Here is a 15292-nt window from a genome sequence, read left to right as displayed (position 1 = left end):
GTCCCTGCCACATCACATCACAAATGGGTCATGACCCCAGACCCACCAGGAGCCTGTCACCTGGTAAAAGCCCCTCTCCCTTTTTCTTGAGTTGGGACAGGATCTGGCACTTCTGAAGACACCCATAATTGCCCTGATCCCCACCCCCAAAAAGAAGCTAGGAGCAAGGCGAGAGGCAGAGTAGGCCAGCGGGCAGTGGCTGGCGCACTGGAGCCACACAGACCTGGACTTGAACCCTAGGCTCAGCCAGGTGTGCCGCCTGGGGCAAGTTACTTCCTGAGTGAGTGACGTTCAGTTTTCTCACATGTACAATGCTGGTGATTACAGCAATGCTCTCATAAGGCTGCTGTGATGCTGAAAGAAGTAATAACTCTATAGTACTTTGCACAGTACCCAGAATACAGTTAAGTGCTTGTCGGGTTAGAGGATATCATTACTGTTATTTCCATGGACTAGAGTAGAAAGCTGAGGCCCTCTAGAAGGAAAGGGCTACCCAAGGCGATACTGGGAGTTGGCAGCAGAATAAAATCCCATGTCCAGGTCCCAGGTCAGGACATTCACCACCCTCCACTGTGTGGCTTTCTTTGAGAGGAAAAGGCCAAGGAACAAATAAAGACTGAGAAAGAAGCCCCTTCCCCTCCCCAGCCCTCTGGGCCCCTGAAACAGCACCATGCACTCTGGGCGGCCCGCACTCCCTGTCTGCCCCACGTCAGCAGGTGCACAGCACCAGAGGGCCAGCCCATCCCACTTACCTGCTCAGGCCTCTGCAGAAGGACCAGGACTCAAGTCTGCTGAGAGCGTCTGGAGGAGGAGGCGGCAGCCCTAGCAGTAGTACGAAATCAGAACACAGCTGCCGTGAGTCCTATGGGAGACAAGAAAGGGGGCAGTGAGCTCCAAGCTCTGACCCTGCGGGCAGCCCCTCACCCACGTCATGGACCTCTAGGTCCTGGCTGCCATCTCCTGGAAGATGGAACTGGCCCACCAACGTGGAGCTACTCGAGACACTGGATACCGCCCCGCCACTGCCAAATAAAGGTCGCAGCTCCTGAACGTCACATTCGAAGCCCCAGCACCGGCCGAGCAGCCCCGCAGCCCTGAAAGCCAGACCACAGCAGCAGCCAAACCTGCCTGCCCACCACTGGGCTCCAGTCAGCCCGGCCTCCCAGAGCCCCTGGCTCCGGCCTTGGCACACGCTGGGTGCCCCGCTCAGAGCTCTTCTCCCCACTTCTCTGTCTTTCAAGGGCCCCTGGCCTTTGAGACTCTGCTCAAGTGCTTCCGTGGAGCCCTCTCTCACCAGCCCCTCCTTGCTCGTTTGTCTCCAGTGGGCTGTGCGCCTGGCCAACCTTGCCTCCTCCCGCTTCCCACAGGACACTCTCCCGCTCCAGGCCCAGCTCCTGGACATTGGGAGTGAAGTCTAGTTTCTCTCTGTCCTCTGAACTGGTTAACAAGGACCACAGAGATTCCTTGATGGATGAATGGTGCCGTGAAAGTGTGCAGTGAACAAACAGAAAAACATGGGCTGACTGAAGTCAGGAGGCCTCCCCCCATCCCTTCCTCTATCCGATTCTAGAATATGGGGTCAGATTGATGAGAAGAAAGGGACTTGGTGAGGTTGATACTTTTCCTTGTCATTTTACAAATGAGGAAACTGAGGCCCTGAGAGGGAAAGGGTTCCTCCCATGGCGAAAGGCAAGGCTGGAGTGAAGTCCAAATCTCCTCAGGGATGGAGGCTGTGTGGCTGTCTCCCCCCAGTTCCTGCATCTGCAGACCCCTGGCCTCCCTGACTGTTGAGGGTCAGGTCAACAATGAAAGGCAGCTGCTGGGAAAAGGAGAAGGCAATGGGAGGCCTCTGGGGTGGAAAAAGTGTAGCAGGAAAGCTCATGCTCAGAAAAGAGGGATCAGCCTCATGGCTCTACTTCCCCTGACCTGGGGGCCTGAGGCTCAGGGCGGGCAGAGGGGACATCACAGGAAGCCCCTTCCAGTGTCCACAAGACGCACCTCCAGCCCATCTTCAGCTGGGTCTTTGTAAAGTCCCCCTTCTGCTGGTGGGGCACACACTAGACACTAGACCCACCACTTGGAAGAATAGTTTGGAAGGGTCTCTTACCCTGTGACCTCTCCCATGACCCAGGAACTCCATGTCCACAGAAAAATGTGCATATGTTCACCAGAAGACATGTGTTAGAATGCTCGTAGCAAGGCAATTCGTAACAGCCAGAAAATGAAAACTTCCCAAATGGCCACCAACCATAGAATGGGTCAACTGGTGTTTCCACACAACAAACTGCTGCACAGGCTTGGGAATGAGTGATCTGCAACTTCACTATGGGTAAATCTTGCAAACACAATGTTGACTCAAAAAGCCAGGCACGACAGAGAATACACTTATGAGATCCATTTATATAAAGGTCAAGAAGGGCAAAAAGACTCTACGCCTGTAATAGATGAAATACGGCAGGGGTCCTCTGGAGTTCCTCCTATCAAGAGGCGGAGTCTGTTCTCCACCTGCTGAGAGCTGGCCTTGAGAGTTGTTTAGATCAATAGGATTCGGTGTGAGTGACATTTTGTGAGTTATAGAGACTAGGCCTCCTCAAGAAGTCCTGCCATTTCTGGCCTTGCCTCTCTTGTGAGGCTGCAGGCCATGGAGGGAGGTGTCTGTCTTAGTGGAGGGTGGGGAACTCCCCTGGCCAGCACCCACTGCCCGTGTGACTGAGGCCATCTGGACCTTCCAGTCCAGCAGACCCTCAAACGTGACTGGAGTCACATGAGCCCAAGGGAATCAGGAGGAGAAGTCCAGCCAAACCACAGAATTGTGAGGTTTCATAAATGGTGGCTGCTTTAAGCCACCAAGTTTTCAGGTGGTTTGCTGGGCAGCAGGAGATAACTCACAGCAGGCTGGAAGTCAGGACAGTTGGTATCCTTGAGGGGGCAGTGAGTAGAGGGCACAGGGGGCTCTAGTGGGTCTGCAAGGTTCTGTTTCTTGATCTGCCTGGCAGCTACAGAAGCATGTGCCCTTCAGGATAATTTGTCAAGCTACAAATGTAGGAGATACACACTTTTCTGCATGGGTGTAACACTTCAATGGAACTAAAGACAAATCTTTCCGTGACTTTCCACCCAAGTGAATCAGGTCAGCCCCGCCCTGGCCAGCCGGCCTCTGTAGCCCATCCCCAGCCCTGCAGGCTCTACCTCACTCTTCTGTGCACCCCCACAGGCTGCATCACACCTCCACCCCAGGATGCCCTTCCCCTTCCTACCATGCTCAAGCCTGCAGTCAGGTGGCACCTTCTCCTGGAGGCCCTCCCTGACCTCCCCAGGCCTTGCCTGGGTGTCCATATTCACACAGTTCTCTCTCTGGGGCTGGGTCTTCCCCAGAGCGTGTAAGTCTCTCTTCTGCCTCTTTAGCTCTCGGAGTTCTCCAAGCAGAAGCTCTATCAGGGTTGGGTGACACCCCTATTCCTCTTCCCCCAGGGTCAAGACACCCCCAGCCATACTGTGATGGCCAGAGCAGGCTTCAGGGGAGGATGGGGAACTGGGATCTCAAGATAGGTCAGCTGCCAGCACCCAACAGGGCAATTCTCTCCTGGGGACCCAGGCTTCTCCCACAGAGATGGAGGGTGGGGCTGAATCCGGGGGTGCAGTAAGGGGCTACAGAGTGCAGGGCTTATGGGGGGATTATACTCCCCATTTCACAGTAAGCCATGATGCCCAGTAAATGTGCACCACTCCTTCCCTCTTAATTATCTATTAAAACAAAATTGCAAGACCCATGGCCGTAGTATAATGCTACACCCTCTGGCAAAACAATGGAAACTGCTAGGCAGACAGAAGGAAGAGTTGTAATGCCAGACAGAGTGGGCATCGGCTCCACCAAAATCCTTCCATGTACTGACTCCATGAATTGTCCATCAGCCCTGAGTGACTGAGAAGGCGGAAGCCCTCCCCCATCCAACCTCAGGTGAGTGACTGGCTGGGGCCTCAGCTGATCCCTAAAGCCAGGGCCTTGGCCTGGCCACCCCTCTAAGGGCCTCTCACCCCCACATTTGCAGCTCCAGCTCTGTCCTAAATAGATATGTGGTCTCTGGGGAAACCCCTCAGCCCTCAGTTCCCCCCAGTGTCATCTAAGAGCTATGGCTGACACAATGATCTCTGATGAGCCAGTTTTCTCTCTCGTGGGAGGAATGGAATCCCTGATAGGCCAAGGCAGTGCTGAGGCCCACCATCTTTCTGCCTTCCTCAGGGTCTCCACTGTACCAGCGATGATGCTTACCAGCAATAGGATGATGCAGCCACCTCACACACTACAGACAGGCCACAGCACCTGTCACCTTCCTGCCTTCTACCTCCAGGACCCTTTGCTAAGAGAGGAAGCTCCTTACCCAGCAGAGAGGCCCAAACAAGCCAGAAAGTGGCAAGGCTGGGAGAGGGAAAGACATCAGATCCCAGGAAACACGGTCTGTCCTGTAGCAGAGAGAACTCCAAGCCCACAAGGGCAGCTGGGTAGGTCACAGCCTAACATCAGAAGCAACTCTAGACTAGAGTATGCCTTCCACAAGTGGGTCTGCTACCTTGGGAGGTGGTGAGTACCTCATTCCCAGAGGCATGCAAGCAGAAGGGAGCTGCCACGTGGTGCTGTGGGTACTGTAAGCACCAGAACAGAGCTGGACTCTATAGTTCCCAAACTCCTCTGCTAAGAATCACCTGGGCTGATTGTTAAACCCACAGCTTCCCAGGCCTTTCCCCTGGGAATGGAAGTCTATGGGTCTGGAACACAGCCCAGAAATTTAAATTTTTAGCAAGTCCTCCCAGGTGATGCTCTGCATCTGGAAAGTTTGGGGGAGCACTGGCAGATGACCCTCCAGGTCCCTCTGAGTCCCTCACTCCACTCCACCACCCACACCCCACCTGGAAGACACCACCCGGGCAGCAGCCTTACTGCGTCGTTAAAATAAAAGTGATTTAGAAGCTTTAAGAGGGGGCAAAGATGTCAGGGGGAGGGGAGATTCTCAGCCCGTGGTGATACTGGCGGCAGCTCCTTCCTAGCCCCCCTGGGCCCCCCAGAGCCATCCAGAAAAAAAGCTTAGCATTTGTGGAGGGGGGTGCTGACAGCTGTTCAGCTGCTGCTCAGTGAGGCCCCGGAAAAGCAATTATCTTGCTCTTAGCAGAGAGGAGCTGGCTTTTACCCGCCCCTTCCCTCCCTCCCTTCTCCCTCCCACCTTCACGCACACACACACACACACGCACACACACACACACACACACAGACACACAGACACACACACACATACATACCCAGGCCAAGATGCTGTGGCTGGCTCTGAACCCGCCTTCCCCCACTCCCAGCCTCCAGATTTCTCCGACTCACTCAACCTCCATCCTCAGAGCACATTTCCAACACTTAAATCATTTAGCCCGCTAAACCGGAGACGGCGAAATGGGTGCTATTTCTTAAAAACATACAGAGAGCGTATTAAATTATTGATAGCCATTAAACAGGGGGAAAAAATTAAACAGCTCTCAGCTCTTATCAATCATTCATGCAGTTTCCACTGGGGTGTTTTCTGGAGAGTGATCACTCCGGCAACCTGGGGAGCCAGCTCCTGCCGGGCAGGGAAGTCTGCCGCTGGATAGAAATGGAGGAGGCCACCCCAGTCCCCAGCAGTCAGGGGGGCAGCACTGCCCTCAGAGGGGATCGGGGGTAGGAGTCCGGCAGGCAAGTCAGCCTCTCTCCATTTGCAAACTCCCGCCTCCTCTTCACCACACCATTAACAAAGGGAGACTCCAGCACCACCTTCAGGAACCCCCTTAATTAAATCCAGCCTGCTTTTATTGAGCTGATACTACACATCAGGCCTGTAGGACCCACAAAGAAAAAAGCCTCAAGGCACCTACACAGGCGAACGGGCTCCAAACGTGAATATACTACACTGTGATAGGAGCCATCAATGGAGAGGGGGCTCAGAGGAAAGGGGGGCAGCCTTGGCCAGAGTGGGGGTGCCAGGGAAGCCTTCACCAAAAAAGTCATTCTTGTGTAAATTCTTGGAGGGGGAGCAGAAAATCACCCAGACAACGAGTTGGAAAGGGCATTCTAGAAAAAGGGAATAGAATAACTCAGGCAAAAGCACAGCATAGCGTGGTGCCTGTGTCTCAGCACCCACCCTGCCAACAACAGCCTGTGGGGTGGGGGCCTGGGCACATAAAGTGGAGTGTGGAGCAGGCTGGAACTTCAGCCTCTCCTCCAGGCACCAGTCACATTCAGGCCAGGCCAGGGGAAGGAAGCACAAGGCCAGGACCCTCCAGGTGTGGACGGGCAGGAGGTTGGGGTTCACCCCAGCTGCCCGGGCAGCAGCACCTCCACCCCCGCATGGCAGATCCATTTCCTGGCTCTGACTCAGGACACCTAAGCCAGTATGACGCAGACCATGGAGGCTGCAGGCCCAGGATGCTGCCGGTCTCTCGGCCACAGACAGTCCTGGCAGAGCTGCTCAGAAGACAGGCTCCCTCCTGCCACTGAGCCATGCCAAGGACCTCGGCACCAGAGCTGTGGGAGCCAGCAGACATCTGATACCACCCAGCCTCGCTGCGTGGGGACCATCCACAACCAGAGGCCACCTGAGGCTCCGAAGGCAGGCCAGGCTGCTGCGGGGAACAAAGAGGCTAGGCCTGTCCTTGCCCTGGTACACAGGGCAAGCTCTGCATGCTGAAAGCTGTTGAGAAGCCCTCACTTGCTGCCTTGCTCAAGAGCCCAGGAGCTCAGGAGCTCACGATCTCAGGAGCTGGGAGCCAGGAGCCAGGAGGAGGCCCTGCCAAGTGTTGATAGCACCCTCGCCAGAGAAAGCTGCTGTCACAGGGAAACATTCTGGGGAGTGTGGTTGTTTACCACCAACGCCTGGGACCGTCAAGAAATAATCAGAAGAAATTAAATTTGCTAAGTTGTGAAAGATATAAAGGAACCCTCCCTCCCCAAATGCCCAGACGTTTTGACATGGACAATCAGGCTGCTCTATTTTGCCTGGTTTCGGGGAAATGTCCTTAGATCTGCAGGAACGGGTGGGTGGTGGGATATATATGCAATCAGCCAGGATTGGGAGACTGGGCCCTGAGTTCTGCCTGGGCTCTGCCATCAACCTTCCCCTCTCTGGGCCTCGTCTGCTCCCCTCCTCTGTACAGGAACAGATACACATTCCAGGCCCCTTCAGCCATGCTGATATTACAGGGCAGAAGTGGTTTCCAGGCGGCTTGTCCACAGAGCCTGCCAGGAACATGGGGTTCCTGAAGCCTACCCCAACACCTCTGCTACGCTCACCCAAGGACTTTCGGTGATGGAGCCCAGTGGGTCTGAAGTCATCAGCCATTCCCCTGCTCCTGCACACACCCATGCTCACACCTGAATTGCTACATGTAACCCCCTCCCTTTAGTTCAGCCTCCACACAGATGCAGGACCCGTGCAGAGCGTGGGTCCGACCTGGCACAGAGCAGGCTGTCAAGGAAGGTCTGCTGACCAGCAGAATCAAGACAGGGATGGGCAAGCGACCCTACAACCCAAATCAAACACACCTGTCCCCTACTCAGGTACCAGCCCTGACTCCCCACTGCCAGCACGTCCCACTGCCAAATTTTCAAGTCCTGAGAGTCCTTCACTTGGGAGTTGTGTCCACACTTCTAGAAGTCTCTCACACCCTCTACACTCCAGCCACACCACAATCACTCAGCGTTCCCTGGATGTTCATGCCCCAGGGCCTTTGCCTATGCCATTACTTTTTTAGCCCAACCAAGTCCTACTCTGGGTCAAGCTGTAGCTCCCAATTTGTAACTGTCACAACACTTCACACTAGACTGAATTCTATTCACATTTGTTCCAAACACTCAAACAAACCACCCCAGCTCCCAGCCTATAGCCCCCGATCAGCTTTTCCTAATGGCTAACCTACATCACACCTGCTGTAATTTTAAAAACCATTCCCTGGATAGTGGGTGAGACGTTCTCAGCCAAGTGTAAGTGAGACTGTATTCTTGGAGCTCCCTAAGGTGAGGGAAGGGGCAAGCTTGGGAATTTCCAGGCAAAGCCAGCAGAAAATTGGCCACAAATGAATCATTAACTCTTGAGTCAAGATCTCCGAGTAGCTGGTGCCAAGGTCTCAGGCTCTGGCCTGTGTGGGCCCACTTGGTTTCCCTTGGCTCAGGCCTGAGGGTGCGCCTCCCCCGTCACCCACACCCCCTGGCCATCTGCTTCACCCCACAGCCACTAGCCATCGAGAGCAAAGACTCTGCTCTTTGGTCCAGGGCAGACCAAACTTCTTATGGGAGAGGGTACACCTTTCCCCGGGAATGATTCCAAACTTTTGCCCACACACTTCTGTCCTTCTGGAATGCCATCCCTTCCAGTGAGCTAAATCCTCTTTGTCCTTCAAGGACTGGCTCCAGCCTGGCCTGCCTCCTCCCTTGCCTGCCCACCTGGGCCCCATGACCTCCGAGCCCCTGCAGCCCCGGCTGTGTCTACCAACTGTCTCCTCCCTGCCCTGGCCTGGGTGCCAGGGCCTCGTTTCTTCAGTGAAGCCCCTGCTAGGATGGGGACACTGCATCCTCTACTGGACCCTAACAGCTATCATTAAGTTGGGCACAGACTGGGAAGCCCACAGGTGATGGGGACTGCTCATGGGCTCTATGCACAGGGGCCCCAGTGGTGGTCAGCCCAGGAGCTGGGCAAGGGGAGCAAGTAGATTGGCAGCCATCTGCATAACTGTGCAAGGAGTCCCTCGGTGCCAATGGCCACCCCATCTGGAAGCACAGGTGAGTGCATGACAGATGATGTATTGATATCACACTGGGATACCTGTTAATGAGGTATCATCTGTGCTTCCAGACTTCAGGTCCATTGGTCATGAAGTTCATGAGTTCAAGCCCTTCTTCCAGGCAGCTTAGAGGAACTATGGTGAAAATGGAAGCCCCAGACTGCAGTGCTGGCAGTGGGGGCCTCAGTCCTCACCTGGCTCAGGCAAGACATCATGTTCCCCTGTGGGCCTTCTTTCAGAGCCTCTGAGCCAGCTGTGGTGCAGCCACCATATGGTTCAAAAGAGACAGGGGTAAATGTAACCACTGGCTTCCCATTGTGGGGCTGGGTGGCTGCAGAGGGCACAGCATTCAGAGTCCCAGGAGCCAGCTCCTTTGTAGTCAGCCAAGATCAGTACCAACTACCTCCTTCCCCAGGGCACCTCTTGCAGGCTGAGGCTTGCAGTTTCAGCATGGCCCTCTCAGTTCCCTGGAAGAAAAGCTTGAACTCTTCTTCGGTGGGATGGATGGACATCAAGTCTGGAAACACAGATTAAACCTCATTAATAGGTATCCCAGTGTGGTATTAATGCACCATCCGCCATGCATTCACCTGTCCTTCCAGACCGAGTGGCCACCGGTATGGCAATAAGGCCAAAAACAAGAATAACAAATACCGCTGATTTGAGCAGCTGCTTTGTGTCAAGCTCTGTGCTAAGCTCCACACACATTTCTCCTGAATTCTCCCAACATGCCAGGAGATGGATACTACTACGAACATGCCTGCTGGAAAGATGAGGAATCTAAGGATAATAGAGATGCAGATGAGGATGAAGTAACCTTCCCACATCCCAAGGCCAGAGGGTGGCAGCATGGGGGTTTGGATGCAGGCATCTGGCCCAGGCCCTGCATGCCACCCCCAAGTGCCTAGCACCCCTCATCTCCTTTGCTCACAGCTGGAACAAGTCCTATGGGTACCACCCTGCAGCCTTCACTGAACCTTTTTCTCATCTGACCTTCAAAACACTCCATGAGACCACTGGTGAGGGTCATTATTGCCATCTTACAGATGGGGAGACTGAGGTCTGCTGGGGGAAGGAACTTGACTTCTCTAGCAGTTTCTGCACCCCTTTTGTCCTCACAATAACCCCATGAGGTGGCCATTGCTAAGACCATTTTGCAGGTGGGAAAACAGTGATGATGGGAGAGGCAGAGGGGCTGTCTAGGGCCACATGCTGGCAACAGAGCCTGGGTTTGTGCACCCGGCTGCCTGACTCTTGACTGGGCTTCTCCCACGACCCGGGGCTGTCCTCAAGGTCTGGCACAGAATATGGGCGAGTGCATAGGCATGGTGGGGAGAAACAAAGGGTGGATTAGGAACCCAGTGTGGGGGCCTAGGAGTGGGGACCACATCCCTCCCTCCCAGCCTCCCCTCTCCAGCACCATCCATATGGAGGTGGGGTGGAGATGCTGAGGACAGATGAGGCTACCTCCCCAGTTCCTTCAGGACTCCTGGACTGGGGCACTCTATACTCATTTACGATGACAGAGAGTCTTATCCATGAGCCTAATGATCAGGCGGGGGCAGCCCAGCCACACTGGGCACCGGGTGTGTGTTGCACGCAAGGATGTGAGTGTGGACAACACCCATAATGAAAAAGACAGGATGAGGTGGCAGTTGCATGCCCACACGTGTGCACACAGACCCATGCACACAGGCGCACTTGCACAGAGGCATGTACACCCCTCACCAATGCACATCCACACTGGGACACACACCGGACAGCGAACAGACATCCACCTCCCAGAGCCACGAACAGATCAACACAGAGAGAGGCAGCCCAGAGGACATAGGCACATGGATGCCTGCAGAGTGCAGGCAGACACACACATGTGTGCACCTGGGCACACCTGTGTTCATCTGCACACAGGCCCAAAGCAGCACACACCTGCGTGCCGGGCTAACACAGTTTATGGGCTGTGGGCAGGGATGTGGACAGCCTCAGGTGCACACAGAGCACGTGGGCCTGGGTGTGCCCACTCAGGCATGGGTCTGGGTGCATGCATGTGCACATGCATGCACAGGGGCCTTGGTGGTGGTCAGCCCCAGGAGCCAGGCAGGGGAGCAGGTGGGCTGGCAGCAAGGTGGGCTTGCAGAATTGTGCAAGAAGCCCCTCACTGCCTCTGTGCTGATGTAGTTAGGCCTGTCCAAAACAGCCCCATAAATCAGGATGCTGCCTGCTGTAAGCATTTATACCACTGTCCCTGGGATGCAGAGCTTAGAACAGAGAAGCAGCCAACCTCAGGCCCTGACCCACGATCTGTGTGTATTAGGGGGTGATGGTTGGTATTTGGCTTTCCTTCTACCCAAGGCCACCTCCCCACCCTTACCCCAATCAGGCCCCCTGTCCTGCTAGCCCAATATGTCCGGCCTCCTTCAGGCCTTTCGTCCCCATCCCACCTTTCTTCCTTCACTCTCAGCCTGAGATCTCAAAGTGCACCATCAGCCTGAGCACCACCCTCCCATCCCCAGTGCTGAAAGCTTCTCCCAGCAATTGGCACCCTAGGACCTAGGTATGGGTGGGTGGGGTGAACAGTCCATTCCCAGACAGTAACACTGCAGGTGGTTATCAGATCTGAGATCTGAGCTGGGGTCCATACCTAGCTCCACCTCGGATGAGTCCCACCACCCCTTCTCCCAGCCTCACTTCCCCTGTCTGTAAAGGGGGACTGGAATGGGACCTCCCAGGGCTGCTCGTCCTGAGGATCTGCTGCCTAGGGAAAAGCTCCTCTGTGGATGCTGATTAATTATGACTATTAATAATACAACCATCTGTATCTCACAGTGGAGCGAGGATGATTAAAACTGGGCCCTGTGCCCCAGTGGCAGAATAAATGGGTCTCCGGGTGGGCTGGGATGTCAACACTAGCCTGGAAGCAGATCACTGGTGACTGTGTTGGGAGGGGCTCTTTATACTGCATAGACAGATGCTGAGAGGAAGGACAGAAAGGCAGGCAGGCAGAAAGAAGGTGGGGAGCTGGCTTACCAGACGATGAACAATAGACAATTACCCCATGCCAGGGCTCTCAGGCAGGACTCTGTGCCTGCCCCTGGGACAAAGCAACTGGGTCTTTTCACCTCTTCTCAACCCCACGCCCACCCTACAGCAGAGCCCAGAAGCTCCAGCTGCTGGAGGTAGTGAGGTGGTAGGCATGAGTGCCATCCTCTGTCCAGAGAAGTTTTGGAGGTTGCTATCTGCCAGGATCAGGCCAGTGCCCTCCCTGCCCCCTGCAAGCCCTGCTCCAAGTAGCGTCCATCAATGGAGGAGCCTTTCTGAATGCCTCCGAGTAGTGTGGGAGCAATGGAGACGGTCCCTCCTCCCACCGCCCGGTGGTGCCCAGTGCACTTCTGACCTCACCCATCCACTTGAACGCTCTTTCGTGGTGAACACATCTGCCTCCCACCTCACATTCACCAGACTGTGAGCAACTCTGATCAATCCACCTCTGTGAACACCACTGGCGGGCCCCACAGAACCCTCACCCTGAGATAGACACTGTTAACCCAGTAATCCTCACAACAGCCCCGTGTGGTGTTTACACCCCTTTTATCAATGAAGAAACTGAGGCACAGAGAGAGAAAGGAACTCACCAAAAGTCACACGGCCAGCAGTAGTTCAAATGCAAAGCATGCTGTTTGACTCCTGAGGTCTAACCCGCTAGGCTACAAAAGCTGACTGAATGAATGAGGCTTAAATAGCAGGATGCAGAAAGTTCTGGGCTTTGTAAGTGAACAGTGAAGTGGCCAGAAGATGGGTATCACAGGTTCAGGCCAGATATCTGCATTAACTGGCTGTGTGGCCGCAAGCCAGTCACTTGCTCACTCTGGCCTTCAATTTCCTCACCTGAAAAAAGTGAGCAAATGGGGCTGCTCCATCCCCTGGCCAGATGCAAAGGCAATGGAAGAGTGAGTGCTCTGAAAATGATCAAAAAGCATGATCATGAGGGCTATATCCACAGCAGCCAGGACTTCCAAAGCGGAGCCCAAATGCCTGTTCAGGCAGGGGCACTCAAGAACAATAGATGAAGGATCTGAAACCAGGGCTGTCCTAGAAAATCTGGGGCACTCGGCCACCTGCACGATGCCTGTAGTGAGGTAGTGTTACATGGACTGCCGCCAAGCCAGGCCGAACCATCTCTCCAGTCCCATTTGTCGATCATTCTTGGGTCTCATCAACACACTTCCTGGGTACCTACCCCACATCCAGCCCTAGCAGGGAGTGGGTATGGAATGAACAAGAGCTTCCTAAACTCAAGGGCTGAGTGTTGACCTTCCAGGGCCTGCAATGTGGTTGGGGGATGTCCCCTTGCACAACGGGCAAAGACCGGCCAAGGAGCATCTGCTAAGTTCTTATAGGAGCTTCCGGGCTCAATCACCCACTGATCGCCAAGCTGGGTGCTGGCGATGCAATGGGGGCAGGATCTAGCCACAGGCTTGGGGGAGCATATGAGTCACAAATAAAGGCCTGTGTACCCCCAGGCTTCCTTCCCACACCCATGGCAGGCATTACCAATTGGTCTCCACGCTCTCTTACAGAGCTCCTTGTAGCCTCAGAATTGCTATTCTGTATAGCACTCCAGGCTGTCACTCTCAGGCAGAGCATAAGACAAAACCTACAGCACTTGATGTCCCTGTTAGTGGAGCAACTACTACATTCTGCTGGGTTCAGCCACGCCTGGGAGAGCTAAGGCCTGGTCTTGGTCTCTGGCCTAGGAGAGAGCAGCCAGATGGTGTCAAGCTTAGACCCTCAGTTTGGGAACTTCAATGGAGAGGCACAGAGGGCCTGGGGGTGGGGGGATTTGGTTTTGCTACAGAATCCCAGCTTCTTGGCCAAGACTCTCCACGAGAGTGGTTTCCCTTGGCTCGGATGCCAGGATGGGGCTTTCTGTAGCCCCACCGTCTTAGGGAGTGTGGTGGTCACCTCTGGGTATTGTGCAATTGGAAGACAATTTACCAGAACATCCCTCCAGCAACCCCTCCCCACTCATTCCTTCTACAAGGGCACAGAAGTTGGTGAGCACTTAGGGGAAGGGCAACCTGGACAGTGTGCAGAGTCCGTCACATTTCCTCCCATCTTCCTGATGTTTGTCATTTCCTTCTGCCATCGAAACTGCCATTAGCTTAATAATCAATTCACAACTTTTGCATAAATACTTTTATTTTTAAAAGAACTTTATATTACTACCTTAAATACAAAATTAGCCTTACTCACCAAGGATAGAAGTTAAACACAAAAACAAATACAAGGAGAACAAACAATGGCACTGTTTTGCTGCCTGCCTGCTGGAGGCTCCGGGTCCTGCAGGTGCTCTCTGTTGAAAAGGGACACCAGCAAGTATCCAGTCACTGGCAGCTGTCCTTGACACAGTCAGAGGGCTAAAGGGGACTAGGGGCAGAGGGGTTTTCTCAGTCCTGATTAACATGAACTCCTGAATGCCAACGGTCACTTTTGTTTACCTTTGAGGAGCAGAAAGAAGCTCAGTTCAGTGGCACTCTCAGGATCGAGGCAGCCTGTAACAGGTCTGTTACACAGAAGAGGCTCAGAGAGGTGGGCCAATGGCCCCAGGTCACACAGCAGTGAGTGGCCAAGCCCGGCTTCCGACCCTAGTCTCTTGCCTAAGCACAAGATCTCTCTTCTCTGCCACCACCTTCTCTATGCCACACGGAGGCACTTAGGCAGAGCAGAGTCGCTGTGACCTGCGGCTGGTGTGGTAGCAGTTTTTACACCTGAGGTTAACAGCTGTGATTTAAGAGGTTATTTGTCTAAATTTTCGGGAATCAGTTTCTCAGGGAGGAGACAACTAACACATTGGGCTTCGGAAGCTAGTCTTTTTAGAAAATATTTATAGCATTTCAAGACAGTTTGGTGGCAATTGGATCTAGCATCTGCTATTTTCCTCACTTTCCACCATGGCTTTAAAACCCATGGCAGTTAAGACACACACACACACACACACACACACACACACACACACACCCACACCCACAACAACAACCCAACAACAACAGCAACCACATCAACGCTGATAGGAAATCAAGGCCCATCGTTTCTTTGAGAAACAAAACATGAAGCTGGCATGATTTCAGAAAGCTCATTACTGCCTCTGGTTAAAACCCCAGTGCACCTCCTACTAGCAGTACCTAAGGCTGATGCTCAGAGCGCCGTGGCCAGCGGGCCAGTCCCCAAGGCTACGGTGAGGTTCACGGCCTCCAGAGTTGGGTTTGGCAGGACTCCCAGGCCCGGGGCTGTGGCTCTCACAGGAAGCCCCAACAGCAAAAGAGCCCTCCCCTGAAATTTGGATTCTGGCTACAAACTGGAGAAAGACAGGGAAAGAAGGCAACCTCTGGAAATCAAAGACATCCTACGACCAGGCACTGAGTTGGCCCATCTCTGTACCTTGGTGGGTATTCACCCCTGCAAGCTCAGTGACGTCTATTGTACCCATTTTGCAGATGACAAA

The 15292-nt window shown here is 54.0% G+C and overlaps 1 protein-coding gene across 8 annotated transcripts in view; it reads right to left on the bottom strand.

Annotated features, from left to right (window-relative positions):
- ZMIZ1 (zinc finger MIZ-type containing 1) overlaps positions 1-15292 on the bottom strand; it is a 248043-nt gene that overhangs the window by 197209 nt on the left and 35542 nt on the right. For 7 of the 8 annotated variants that reach the window (XM_016918729.3, XM_016918726.4, XM_016918724.4 and 4 more), the window contains exon 2: positions 753-862. The gene's annotated coding sequence lies outside the window, so the exon portion shown is untranslated. Of the gene's footprint in view, positions 1-752; positions 863-5292; positions 6200-15292 lie in introns of those variants that run through there. The other variant, XM_016918725.4, reaches the window with a different exon arrangement.

This window comes from Pan troglodytes, chromosome 8, assembly GCF_028858775.2.
Source record: "Pan troglodytes isolate AG18354 chromosome 8, NHGRI_mPanTro3-v2.0_pri, whole genome shotgun sequence".
Taxonomy (NCBI): domain Eukaryota; kingdom Metazoa; phylum Chordata; class Mammalia; order Primates; family Hominidae; genus Pan; species Pan troglodytes.
Note: the sequence above shows the minus strand (reverse complement) of the source record. Positions and strands in the feature narration are given on the sequence as shown.